The sequence below is a fragment of the Sus scrofa genome, chromosome 12 (assembly GCF_000003025.6).
Source record: "Sus scrofa isolate TJ Tabasco breed Duroc chromosome 12, Sscrofa11.1, whole genome shotgun sequence".
Classification (NCBI taxonomy): Eukaryota; Metazoa; Chordata; class Mammalia; order Artiodactyla; family Suidae; genus Sus; species Sus scrofa.
In genome coordinates this window covers 46,139,817-46,152,561 of record NC_010454.4, presented here as the reverse complement: position 1 = coordinate 46,152,561, position 12,745 = coordinate 46,139,817, and the positions used below count along the sequence as shown (strand labels likewise).

The 12,745-nt window shown below is 38.8% G+C and overlaps 1 protein-coding gene across 1 annotated transcript in view; it reads right to left on the bottom strand.

Annotated features, from left to right (window-relative positions):
- Positions 1-12,745, bottom strand: part of EFCAB5 (EF-hand calcium binding domain 5) — a 119,592-nt gene that overhangs the window by 52,245 nt on the left and 54,602 nt on the right. The gene's annotated exons all lie outside the window — the stretch shown is intronic.

Here is a 12,745-nt window from a genome sequence, read left to right as displayed (position 1 = left end):
CCCAAGGGTTCAGTCAATGCACATAAAAATATCGGCTGCAATTTTTTCCATATCATTTGCTTGTCATTTAGATAAAGCATTTTCATGTTATTCTATTTACAGGCTATGCTGCACAGAGGTAATCAATATGGTCCCTAGCACCACAGCCGTGGCATGAGATATTTTTGGAACAATTTCCCTCTAGATCATATCAGCATTATATGGAGCAGTTTTTAACCTCACGGTATGACACAGCAGCAGTCATAGAAAGTTGTCTGTAAATTAGTAGTTCTAAAAATTCAATATAGTTTTTCTTTTGATGTATGGGATATAAGACCATGTGTTTTCCAAGACTGGCTACATTTAATTATTGGAGTGTAAGGGACCGGGTAAGTGGGTTTTGTTGTTGTTGTTATTTGTCTTCTGATATTACAATAAGGTATCCTGGAGTTCCACTTGTGGCTCAGTAGTAATGAACCTGAACTACCCATGAGGACTCAGGTTTGATCCCTGGCCTCACTCAGAGGGTTAAAGATCTGGCATTGCCATGAGCTGTGGTGTAGGTCACAGACGCAGCTCGGATTCCATGATGCTGTGGCTGTGGCTCTGATTCGACCCCAAGCCTGGGAACTTCCATATGCTATGGGTACAGACCTAAAAAGACAAAACAAAGAAACAAACAATAAGGTATTCTTTGTCTATGATTTGTTTCTTCTTTTGAAAGTGTAGACTCAGAAAACATGTATGTTCTTGGGCTATTTTTCTTGGGCCGTATTGAATGATGCCCAGAAGAGGGGTTGCTTGCTTAGAAGGTAAATGCATTTGTATTTTTGGTAGGTTTTGACATCAGGCTTGTACCCTTTGGCACTCCCACAACATTAGTGGCTGTTTTTCCTCAGCTTCATCATCAGCATGTATTGCTTTCCACATTTCTGCTAATCTGATAGGTCAGGAACATTACAATCTTGATCTACACCTGACTATAAGTATCTTGTGATAGAATAATAGATCAAGCACTGGAAGCGTTTCTGAATGGACTCCTCTTTAAGTGTTAACCCACCTCCTAAGTCAGTGATTTCTTTGGTGACAGCCAAATTTGTACTAGATGACTGTGCTTGCATAGCTAGAAATGATCGGCATAGCTCCTATAGACCCCTAGCCTGGGAACCTCCATATGCTGCGGGAGCAGCCCTAGAAAAGGCAATAAGACAAAAAAAAAAAAAAAAAAAAAAAAAAAGAAAGAAAGAAAAAGAAAGAAATGATTGGGGAAGATACTTAACCTGTTTAGATAGTTCAGATTATCTACACTAGGAATTGGGAATTAGGACTGAGGAATGGCCAATTGGTCTCTAAGAGGGGCTGGAGCTGTGAATGTAAAAAGATTTGTTCGGTGGCTAGGTTCCTCTATGTGAATAGGGATGCAGAAAAAGTCTGTACATAGAGAAAGATGAAAAAGAAAGCAGAGAGAAGAGTCTTGATGTTTTCCAACTCCCTGTTTTAGTCTCTTCCTGAAGCCAGACAGTATTCCTGTCCTTGGTTTCTGCACATTGCATTTTCACCTTCATTAGCTCAAGTTGGTTTCTGTTTCTTGCAATGAAAGGATAACAACTAACACAGTTTGTTGAAAATGCAACATTTTGTGAGCATATTTCATTGACATATCTTTGAAATGAAGGTTATAGTATATATTTCACTTCCCTATTAATTATCATCTAGGCAAGTTTAGGATGTATTATGTAGGAAATACATTAGGCTTGAATCCATGCCAATGAATTTTAAACCATTATTCAACTGGCTTACAGATCAAAAGAGTAAAATTTAAAGCAGAGCAAAGGAGCTTTTCTAAATATTTCATTTCCTTAGCTGCCTAAACCATCTAATTGTCATATTCTTAATGGAGCAATGAACACAGTTCAGTTCTCTGTTACACTGGGAAGCAGACTACTACACTGGTTAGGAACTCACATTTTGTCTGGGTTCAAATCCCAGTTCCCATATTTACTGGCTGGGTAAGCCTGGAGGAGTCCCTGGACTTCCCAGTTCCTTCATTTTTTCCTTAATAGCTACCAGAGTAGCTATCTCACCGGGTCATGGAGAGGATCCTATATACATATATACAGAGCACAGGCATTTCATTTAATATGTTCTCTGTAGCCATTGCTCTTCTCTCCTTTTGAGCTAGATAAGACACTGACCAAGAAAGTTTTATTTATAGAACAAAAGTCCTCTCAGCTGACATCCATATTTAGAAGGAAAAACTCAATGAGATCATTGTTCTCAAAATGTAGTCCCTTGAGAGCTTGTTAGGAATGCAAATTGCAGGCCCTACTCCAAACCTGCTGAATCAGAAAATCTAAGGTGAGACCCAGAATTGATGCTGTTGTTTTTTTTTTTTTTTTTCCTTTTTGGCTGCACCCATGGCATGCAGAAGTTCATGGGTCAGGGATGGAACACAGAGCCACACAGCTGTAGCACTGAAAATGCTGGACCCTAACCTGCTGAGACACAAGAGAACTCTAAGAATCTATGTTTTTAAAAACCTTCTGGGCGATTCTTAGGCTCAGACTCACTGAGGTTTGAGCTAGATGATCTGGTGCAGCTAGTCCTAATTATTCTAGTATTCTGAGATCCTATTGTTCAATCCTTTATGATGTTTTGATGGAGTAGGAGGTACTTTTCCAAATTACTGATAAGGTAGAATTATCGAATAATTGACATTTCCTGGCAATACTGTGGCTCCATCCCCTAATGCTGAAATAAAAATTACTGATTTGTGAAAAGATTCATCCTGTTTTAAATTAAGCTTTTGGGAATTGACCTCAAAACCATACAAGTTTTCTAGCTATGGGAAGGCTATTAAATTAATAATTAGCTTAACTTTCTCAAAGAAATATTTTAACATTCTGGATTTATAGCCTATGGGTTTTCTGAGTGAGCATGTTCTGTAACTGTGAGCTAATGACATAAAGGACTACCGGATGCCAATCAAATTCAAAATAGAACAATTATAGCAGTTTGCCTGTGTCTCTTGTAAAAACAGAAAAAGTGAAAACATATGGTAGCCTTTGTGTTTTCATAGCCTCCCAAGGAATGAATCAATTAATATCCATAAATCCTGAAATGATTGCTTAAATTAATTTAAGAATATAATTAGTTACTATTATCCTTAAGTTTAATCACTTTGTGAGCTGTTAAACATATGAATTGTACTTAATCAATTTGTTTCTATGTGCTGGGTCCCAATGTAATAAATTCTAGGCTTTTCCTTTCTGGCAGGAAAACCAAAATGTTGAGAATGTGGTAAATGTCACATTTAACAGGTTGGTAGCTACTCTTAGATTCTATAGCCTTGAGATTCACACTTATTGAAATACAGACATACTGGAGAGTTAATAAACTGGGTGACATAAGAGCAATAGGAAGAAAACTATGTTTGGAAACTATTTATGTTGGGTATTAACTTACTTCCAGACTTATTTGTAAGCTTTGGTAGTATATCATGTTTTCAGAAATTTCTGCAAACAAGAACTATAGAATATTGAAATACACAGATAATAATTGCTATCTATCATTGAAGAAGTGGTGTGTTCATATAGCATTTGGGCAAATTAGCTTTCTAGTCTCAGACAGGGAACTCTCCCCCCGCCTCCAGTTTTTGTGGCCACACCTGAGGCATATGGAGGTTCCCAGGCTAGGGGGTCTAATCGGAACCACAGCTGCCGGCCACAACCACAGCCATAGCAACATGGGATCCAAGCTGTGTCTTCGACCTACACCACAGTTCGTGGCAATGCCGGATCCTTAACCCACGGGAGTGAGGCCAGGGATTGAACCTGCAACCTTGTGACTCCTAGTCAGATTCGTTTCCGCTGTGCCACAGCAGGAACTGCAGAAAAATCTTCTGATTTTTTTTAATCGCCTAATAAATGAATTGAACAAAGGCCTCATTTACTATCCAATAATAATAAAAGTGATAGACTGAAACACACAGTCTAACCCCTACTGGTGAAAGGCAGTTTAGGCAATGTCATAGGTTAAGTTATGTCCAATCAAAACTAATACGTTGAAGGCATAAGCCCTAGTTTCTCAGAATGTGACATTTTGAGATTCAGTCTTTAAAGAGGTATTTAAATTAAAACACACTAACTAGTGTGGGCCCTAATCTGACTAGCATCTTTAAATAAAAGGAAATTTGAACACAGACATGTACAGAGAAAAGACCATGCAAAGGTACAGAGAGAAGATGGCCATCGATAGGCCAAGAAGAGAGACCCTCAAGAACAAACCAACGCCATCAACACCTTGTCTTGGATTTCTAGCTTCTAGAACTGAGAAATTAAATTTCTGATGTTTAAGTCACCCAGTCCACTGTACTTGATTACAGCAGCCCTAGCAAACTAATACAAACAGTAAGGAAAGCTGATTAGACAGTTCTTTGATTTGTGTGTTTCTTACAGTTGAAGGCCACCAGGAAGACACATGCCAATTTGGAAGATAGTTTACCACAGACCCTTCCATTTTCCTGGCTTAAAATTTCCTCATTTCTTCCAAAGGTTTTCTCAGGTTGTTGCACAACATATTGCTGCCCCTACCTCCCAACAGCCATTATTCTTTCACATGTGAAAAACAAAGTGATCAAAACAAAACACATAAAAATTACAAAATAGGAGTCCCTACTGTGATGCAGTGGATTAAGAATCCTACTGCAGTGGCTCAGCTTGCTGTAGAGGCACAGGTTTGATCAGTGGGTTAAAAGGATCTGACATTGCTGCAGCTGTGGCATAGGTTGCACCTGCAGCAGCTCAGATTTAATCCCTGGCTCGGGGAACTTCCATATGTGGGGTGTGACCACTAAAAAAAATTACAAAATGCAGCTGAGCTAGAGACAGAACAGAAAGCCACTAAGATACATACCATTTCAGGGGAAATGCACAGCCTGGACTTAGCAGAATATGTTAAAGGAAAGACACAATCTTTGGGTACAGTTGATGAAGCCTCTCTATTTAATCTTTGAGCTGTGTTGGTTTGAAGATCTCAGATTGCCTGACTTATATAAAACAACTGTGCATAAAAAAGTGACCATCTCAAAGCAGACCACTTTGGGGCAAGAACAGAATGAATCCCAAAGAAGAGAATCTAGGCAGAGACCCGGCCCTTATTTATACATAGCCTAAGGACACACCAGGTCCTCAGTGTGGCAGAATCAAAAGTTAACATACAAATCTCACTGTATAGTATTTGCAGTTTTTTATATAATTGTCCTTAAGTCCATTATATAATTCAGGTGTAGACCTCAGATTGCCTGAGGCCTGTGCCTATTGAAAGATGCTGCTGGGAAACTGACCCTCAACTTAATTGGCTGGGTTGTTTTCACTTGTCCTTGGTGAGCAGGAAAATGCATGGCCATGGTTTTCTCGATGATCAAGTGGGAGATGAGGTCAAAGAAAAGCAAAGTAAACTCTTCAGTTAGGGTGACCAGCTGCCTTACTTTGCCTAGGACTTTCCTGGGTTAGCACTGAAAAGTCCCATGTACCGAAAACCCTTCAGTTTCAGGCAAACTAGGATGATTTAAAACCCTCTACTTTGATTCATGCCAATGGTCTAATGTTGCGAGACATGTTTTTATAATATTTTCTTAGCCTCTTTGCTGAAAACTCCATCTCATCCTTCCTTACTTTGTCCCGTCTTCCTGCTTGAGAAACAGTCACGGTGATGGTAAATGACTTAAGCTTTAAGAACAAAGACCTAAGGGCATGGGTTATTTGCGGGGTCAGCTGAATGAGGACATAATACAATGGTCTAGGTGCACCGGACCTGTGCACATTGGCACGCCCTTTGCACAAGCATGATATGTCCTCTAAAGAATAAGAGAAAGAGGAACCTCATGACCAAGTGACCAGAAAAGACAAAAAATTAAAACAATTAAAAAAAAATTTTTTTTTTGGTCTTTTTTTTTTTGTTGTTGTTGTTGTTGCTATTTCTTGGGCCGCTCCCGCGGCATATGGAGGTTCCCAGGCTAGGGGTTGAATCGGAGCTGTAGCCACCGGCCTACGCCAGAGCCACAGCAACGCAGGATCCGAGCCACGTCTGCAACCTACACCACGGCTCACAGCAACGCCGGATCGTTAACCCACTGAGCAAGGGCAGGGACCGAACCCGCAACCTCATGGTTCCTAGTCGGATTCGTTAACCACTGCGCCACGACGGGAACTCCAAAAATTTTTTTTAAAAATTAAAAAATAAAAGGATTCACTCTTATCTGAGAAAGTTATACTTTGTATTACTTTGGAGGCAAGAGTTTAGGGGACTAACTGTGAAACAGCATAGGGAAAGACCATCAGTCCAGAGCCAATAGTATCAGTAGAAATATAAGTGTGTCAATCTCTGGAGCTCCCAAAGGTGGAGAAGGGTGATCTGCATTGTAAGAGGTCAGCCTCCTTCAGCTCCTCACTGTGGGGTCTCTGGGGGCTCTCCTCTACCTGAGGCTACCCTTACCCTTCTGTTCCATTAAAGGGCTTATATATAGTCATCACCAATGGGTTAGCAATAAGAAAGGTCCTTGTGCATGGTGACACCCTCTTTTTCAGGTATAATTTCCCTCACCCCCCCTGAAATAATTACCCAGTAATTATTAAGAATTCCATCTTAGGAGTTCCCGTCGTGGCGCAGTGGTTAACGAATCCGACTAGGAACCATGAGGTTGCAGGTTCGCTCCCTGCTCTTGCTCAGTGGGTTAAAGATCCGGCGTTGCCGTGAGCTGTGGTGTAGGTTGCAGACTCGGCTCGGATCCCGCATTGCTGTGGCTCTGGCGTAGGCCGGTGGCTACAGCTCCGATTCAACCCCTAGCCTGGGAACCTCCATATGCCGCAGGAGCGGCTCAAGAAATAGCAACAACAACAACAACAAAAAGACAAAAAAAAAAAAAAAAAAAAAAAGAATTCCATCTTAGGAATTTTGAAACCAAGGACCCCAGCCACTTTATAAAATATAGTTTGTATTTGAAAAAAAAAAGAAAGAAAGAAAAAGAAAACAAAAAATACGGAGTTCTCATCATGAATCAGCAGTTAACGAACCCGACCGGCATCCATGATGACGTGGGTTTGATCCCTGGCCTCAGTGGTTAAGGATCTGGCATTGCCGTGAGCTGTGGTGTAGGTCGCAGATTTGGCTCGGATCCCATGTGGCTGTAGCTATGGTGTGGGCTGGCAGCTGTACCTCCAATTAGACCCTAGCCTGGGAATCTCCGTATGCCGCGGGTACAGCTCTAAAAAGAAAAAATTAAGTAAATAAATAAATAAATAAAAATAAAATAAAATATCTCTTGCATTTGGAAAATGGGTTCCAAGTTCCAAACAACCATTCAACTTATAGAAACTTTTTTTTGGAGAGGGACATACAGCCATTTGTGGGACTATCATTAAAAAATTATGGACACTTTTTGGAGTTTACTGGTTACTTAGCTGGTTAAGGATCCAGTGTTGCCGCTGCTGTGTCATGGTTTTGATTCCTGGCCCAGGAACTTCTGCTTGTTGTGGGTATGGCCAGAAAAATAATTATGGGCACTTTTTTGACAGCTCAAGCTAACTTTTGCCTTAAAACGTACCAGGAAAAATTTAGACATGCTCATCTTTCAGACTTCTCTTGAAATAGATTATTAGTAAATTCTTTACCAAAACAAAGAATTTGTGGAGTACAAAAAGTCCAGGAAATTAAAGTTCCCAGGTGGCCTAGAGGTTAAGGATCCAGCCTTGTCACTGATGTGGCTCAGATCACTGCTGTGGTGCTGGTTTGATCCCTGGCCCGGGAACTTCCACATGCCCTGGGCACTGCCAAAAAAAATAAAAAAATAAAAGTCCAGAAAATTAAGAAGAACCCTCCTACCTAAAAAGTTAACTACAATTTCTATAAACACATTAGTGATGTTTAAATAAAACAAATATACTTGAAATGGTTTTCTTCTGTTGATAAACAGATCAACCAATCAGTGAATGAAAGGGTAGATTCTCCGTAAGGTTGAAATCTGGGAATTTCAGGAGGGAGCCACCTATCAGCGTCTACTTACTCCCAGCCTGAACACAAAACAGTGCAATTAGTTTTGCTAAAGGGAGCCCACCAAAATCTAAGGATGAAGACTTCTGTTCCTTTTCAAATTTGTATAAATGCAAAGCTGCTTGAACAATTTAGCCTCCATGTTAAAATGATACAAATGATAAGTATTGTTTTCTAGAAGGAGTTAGCCTTTGGGAACCAGAGTATTAAAAGATTTTAAAATAAGCTTGACACTTCTCCCAAAACATATTTCTCATATCTCTAAATATCCCAAAACATATTTCTTATACGTCTAAATATTCAACTTATAACCAAAACAATCTCAAATAAACCAGCACATTTTATGTTTAAAATTGTTTCTGTAAATATATAAATGTTTAAAGAATTATTTTTAAGGTTCTTTTTAAAGTAAGGAGACACAGGTGGAGATACATGACAAGAGGAAGAAATTTAAAACTCATGAACACACACCAGTCAGAATGGCCATCGTTAATAAGTACAAATAACAAATGCTGGAGAGGATATGGAGAAAAGAGACCTCTCCTACATTGTTGGTGGGAATGTAAATTGGTAAAACCACTATGGATAATGATATGGATGCTCCTCAGAAAACTAAATATAGAACCACCATGTGATCCAGCAATCCCACTCCTGGGCATTTATCTGGACAAAACTTTCATTCAAAAAGATATGTGCACCCCTATGTTCATAGCAGCACTGTTCACAATAGCCAAGACATGGAAACAACTTAAATGACTATCGACAGATGAATGGATTAAGAAGATGTACATATACATAATGGAATACTACTTGGCCATAAAAAAGAAAAAATAATGCCATTTGCAGCAACATGGACGCAGCTAGAGATTTTCATACTAAATGAAGTAAGTCAGAAAGAGAAAGACAAATATCATATAATATCACTTATATTTGGGATCTAAAATATGGCACAAATGAACCTAACTACGAAACAGAAACAGATTCACAGATCTAGAGAACAAGCTTGTGGTTGCCAAGGGGGAGGGGGAGGAAATGGGATGAATGGGAGTTTGGGGTTAGTAGATGCAAACAATTACTTTTAGAATGGATGATAAATGAGGTCCTACTGTATAACCCAGGGAACTATATCCAGTCTCCTGAGATAGACCATGATGGAAAAGAATATTAAAAAAGAATGTGTAAAACTCATGAACACCAGATGAGTTTCCTACTTGAAACTTGGCCCACTGAAGTCTCATTTTCCTTTTACTATGCATCCCTCAGCAGTACAATAATAATATAATAATTCATAATGTTTTGCAACTGTTCATTGATTTGGCATGTGTCCTTCATCTACTTATATTTTGATCCTACCATTCCCTGTATCCTATTCTGGTTTCATCCATGTATGTATGCATGCACACATGTGCACACACACATGCACATGTGTGCACATGCACACACACGCACGAACATAAATGCCTTCATATACCCACAGGCACACTCCCATACCACAGTGCATTATTTGGCCCTCAAGGAAAGAATACAGCTCTAATTTTGACATCTTTCCTAGAACAAAGAGTAAATAGTATATACTTAATAACTAAAAGACTAGAAGTAATAATTATAAAATTGTTACTTTCTGTCTTTATTTACTAGAATAAGATAGATGAAAAGTAAGAGAGGTGATAGCAAAAAGATCATCTGTTCATTTATCCACTGGAAAACAGATATGCCAGAAAAAGCATGTGGCATGTGGAAGAATCTGTAACCATTCATTCTCTCCACTTTTCTTTTTCTCTATATTATTACTCAGTGACTCCATTTTCTCCAGACATGCCCCATCCCAGATGCTAATTACACTGTTGATTACAAACCATCAGAGGGGCAATTGGATGGCATAATATCTCCGCTGGGTGGCACTTCTGTGTAATTGCTTGACTTTAAACTCGACATTTACAATTTCAGTTTCTTCCAGTTCGTTGAGTGCTGACAAAATAGCCTTAAAGCACATTTTTTTAATTTTTTTTTTTGTCTTTTTGCTATTTCTTGAGCCGCTCCCGCGGCACATGGAGATTCCCAGGCTAGGGGTCGAATTGGAGCTGTAGCCACGGGCCTACGCCAGAGCCACAGCAATGCGGGATCTGAGCCGCGTCTGCGACCTACACCACAGCTCACGGCAACGCCGGATCGTCAACCCACTGAGCAAGGGCAGGGACCGAACCCACAACCTCATGGTTCCTAGTCAGATTCGTTAACCACTGCGCCACGACGGGAACTCCATAGCACATTTTTTTTAAAAGCAAGTATTCCATTCATGTTGTACACATAAAACTTATACACCATTGTCACCGCGATAAAAAATAAATTTAAAAAGTGCTAGTGTTCTAAGCACTACTTCAATGTCAGATGTCAGTTCTCGAAGATTTATGGATCAGATAATTAAATACTTTCCATAAGTATTTCTATACAACTAATATATTATTGGTTTCTGTTGATATAACATCTCTTCAACCTAATGAAAGTACCTGAAGATGTGCTGTTTGCACTTCAGGAAGAGAAGTTGGGAAGTGTCAGAAAAACTACTACCAATAGCTCAAACCACCCATTAAAACGGAAATTTACTTATATACACATACACACACACACATCTACAAAGGTATTATGTAGAATGCTACTGAGTTTGTATCAAGTATATATTACCCTTACCCATTTTCTTCATTAATTACATGGATTTACGCACGTATGTACATACATATGTAAAACATATATGTATCATATATAGATAGATACATACATGTATCATAGATACATACATGTATGTATCCACATATGATGTGTGTATATACACACGCATATATATAATACGTGTGTGTATATATTATGTATATGCATATGTATACATTTGTTGAATTAATTAAAATGAGGGGAGAAAAGTAAAACTTCGGACTTTGTAATATTCAATACAAGAAAAAAAACTAAGCAATGTCTATATTGTTTTGAGGTGAAAAGAAAATGTGGCTCAATTCCAATACACCCATCCAAGGCACTTTTAGAGGCAATACACAGGCATTTTCAACATTAAAGAAGTCAGAAATATAGCACCCTTGTGACCTTCATGGTCACATAAATAATAAATTTAGCCAATTAAGAGATTATCCAAAATTAATAACTCAGGGAGTTCCCATTGTGGTTCGTCGGCTATGAACTCCACTTACATCCATGAGGATAGGGTTCAATCCCTGGCCCTGTTCAGTAGGTTAAGGATCCAGCATTGCCAGTGAGCTGTGGTGTAGGTTACAAATGTGGCTCAGATCTCGTGCTGCTTGGTTGTGGTGTAGGCCAGCAGCTGTAGTTCCAATGTCACCCCTAGCCTGGGAACTTCCATATGTTATGGGAGTGGCCCTAAAAAAGAAAAAGAAAAAAACAACTCAGGAATAGCAAAGCCTTTGTAAAAGTATAGGAAGTGAATCTCAAAGCCACTTAAATATTAATTAAACTAAGACGAATCAACTCTGGAAAATGTAATTACAGAAAGGAGAGCAAATGGTATAAATCTGCATGAAATAAAAATGATAAAATAACCAATTAAAATTTGGAAACACAACAAGAAACAAAGATAGGAACACAGAAGGAAATAGTAAACACCTTCATCTTTTACAGTAGGGTGTCAACTGTTAGAATTGAAATATGTGATTTAAGAAAATAGTGACTGCAACCTTTTCTAATCTTTATCATATTGTTTTTTCTTTTTTTTTTTTTTTAGGGCTGCATCTGCTGCATATGGAGGTTCCCAGGCTAGGTGTCTAAGCAGAGCTACAGCTGCCAACCTACACCACAGCCACAGCAATGTGGGATCCAAGTCGGATCTGCGACCTACACCACAGCTCAGTGGATCCTTAACCCACTGAGCGAGGCCAGGGATCGAACCTGAGTCCTCATGGTTCCTTGTCGGATTCATTTCCACTGCACCATGACAGGAACTCCTGCTTTTTCTTTTCTTTTCTTCTTTTTTTTTCTTTTCAGGGCTGCACCTGCGGCATATGGAAGTTTCCAGGCTAGGGGTCGAATTGGAGTTGCAGTTGCTGGCCTACGCCATAGCCATAGCAACGCAGGGCCCTTAACCCACTGAGCAGAGCCAGGGATCAAACGTGTATCCTCACGGATGACAGTCGGGTTCGTTGTTGTGAGCCACAATGGGAACTCCCATATTTTCTTTTCTTAGAATGATTTTAAAATTCCTTTTGTGAATATATGTTCAATTCCAATAATTCCCTTATTTTTACTCTGATTGCTGTTGAAATCAAGTACAATTAAATGTTTTTTAATTTAAAGTAATTACAATTTTATAACAGAATTTACAATCATCTACATTGCTTTATACCCATCTATCTACTGAGGCATGACATATAAAGCTGTTTTAAATGATGTTCATCTAAAAGTAATAGTGGTTATTTCTGGGTAAAAGATTTATGATAATTTAAAAATCCCCATCTTTGCCCTTTTATGAGTTATTTGAATTCATTTTTTGGACATGATAATTTTTACAAAACCAAATGATTTTTTCTTAGAAAAATATTCCATGGTGTTAATAAGAATTAATTCTAGGTTATGGAAATACACACATTGTTATTCTACTTTTAGAATAAAAGTATCTTTTGTATCTTTGTTTTAAAAATTCTTCACCCCACTGCATTCTTCAAAAATTTAAGACTATAACTTCTCATCTGAGTAGACA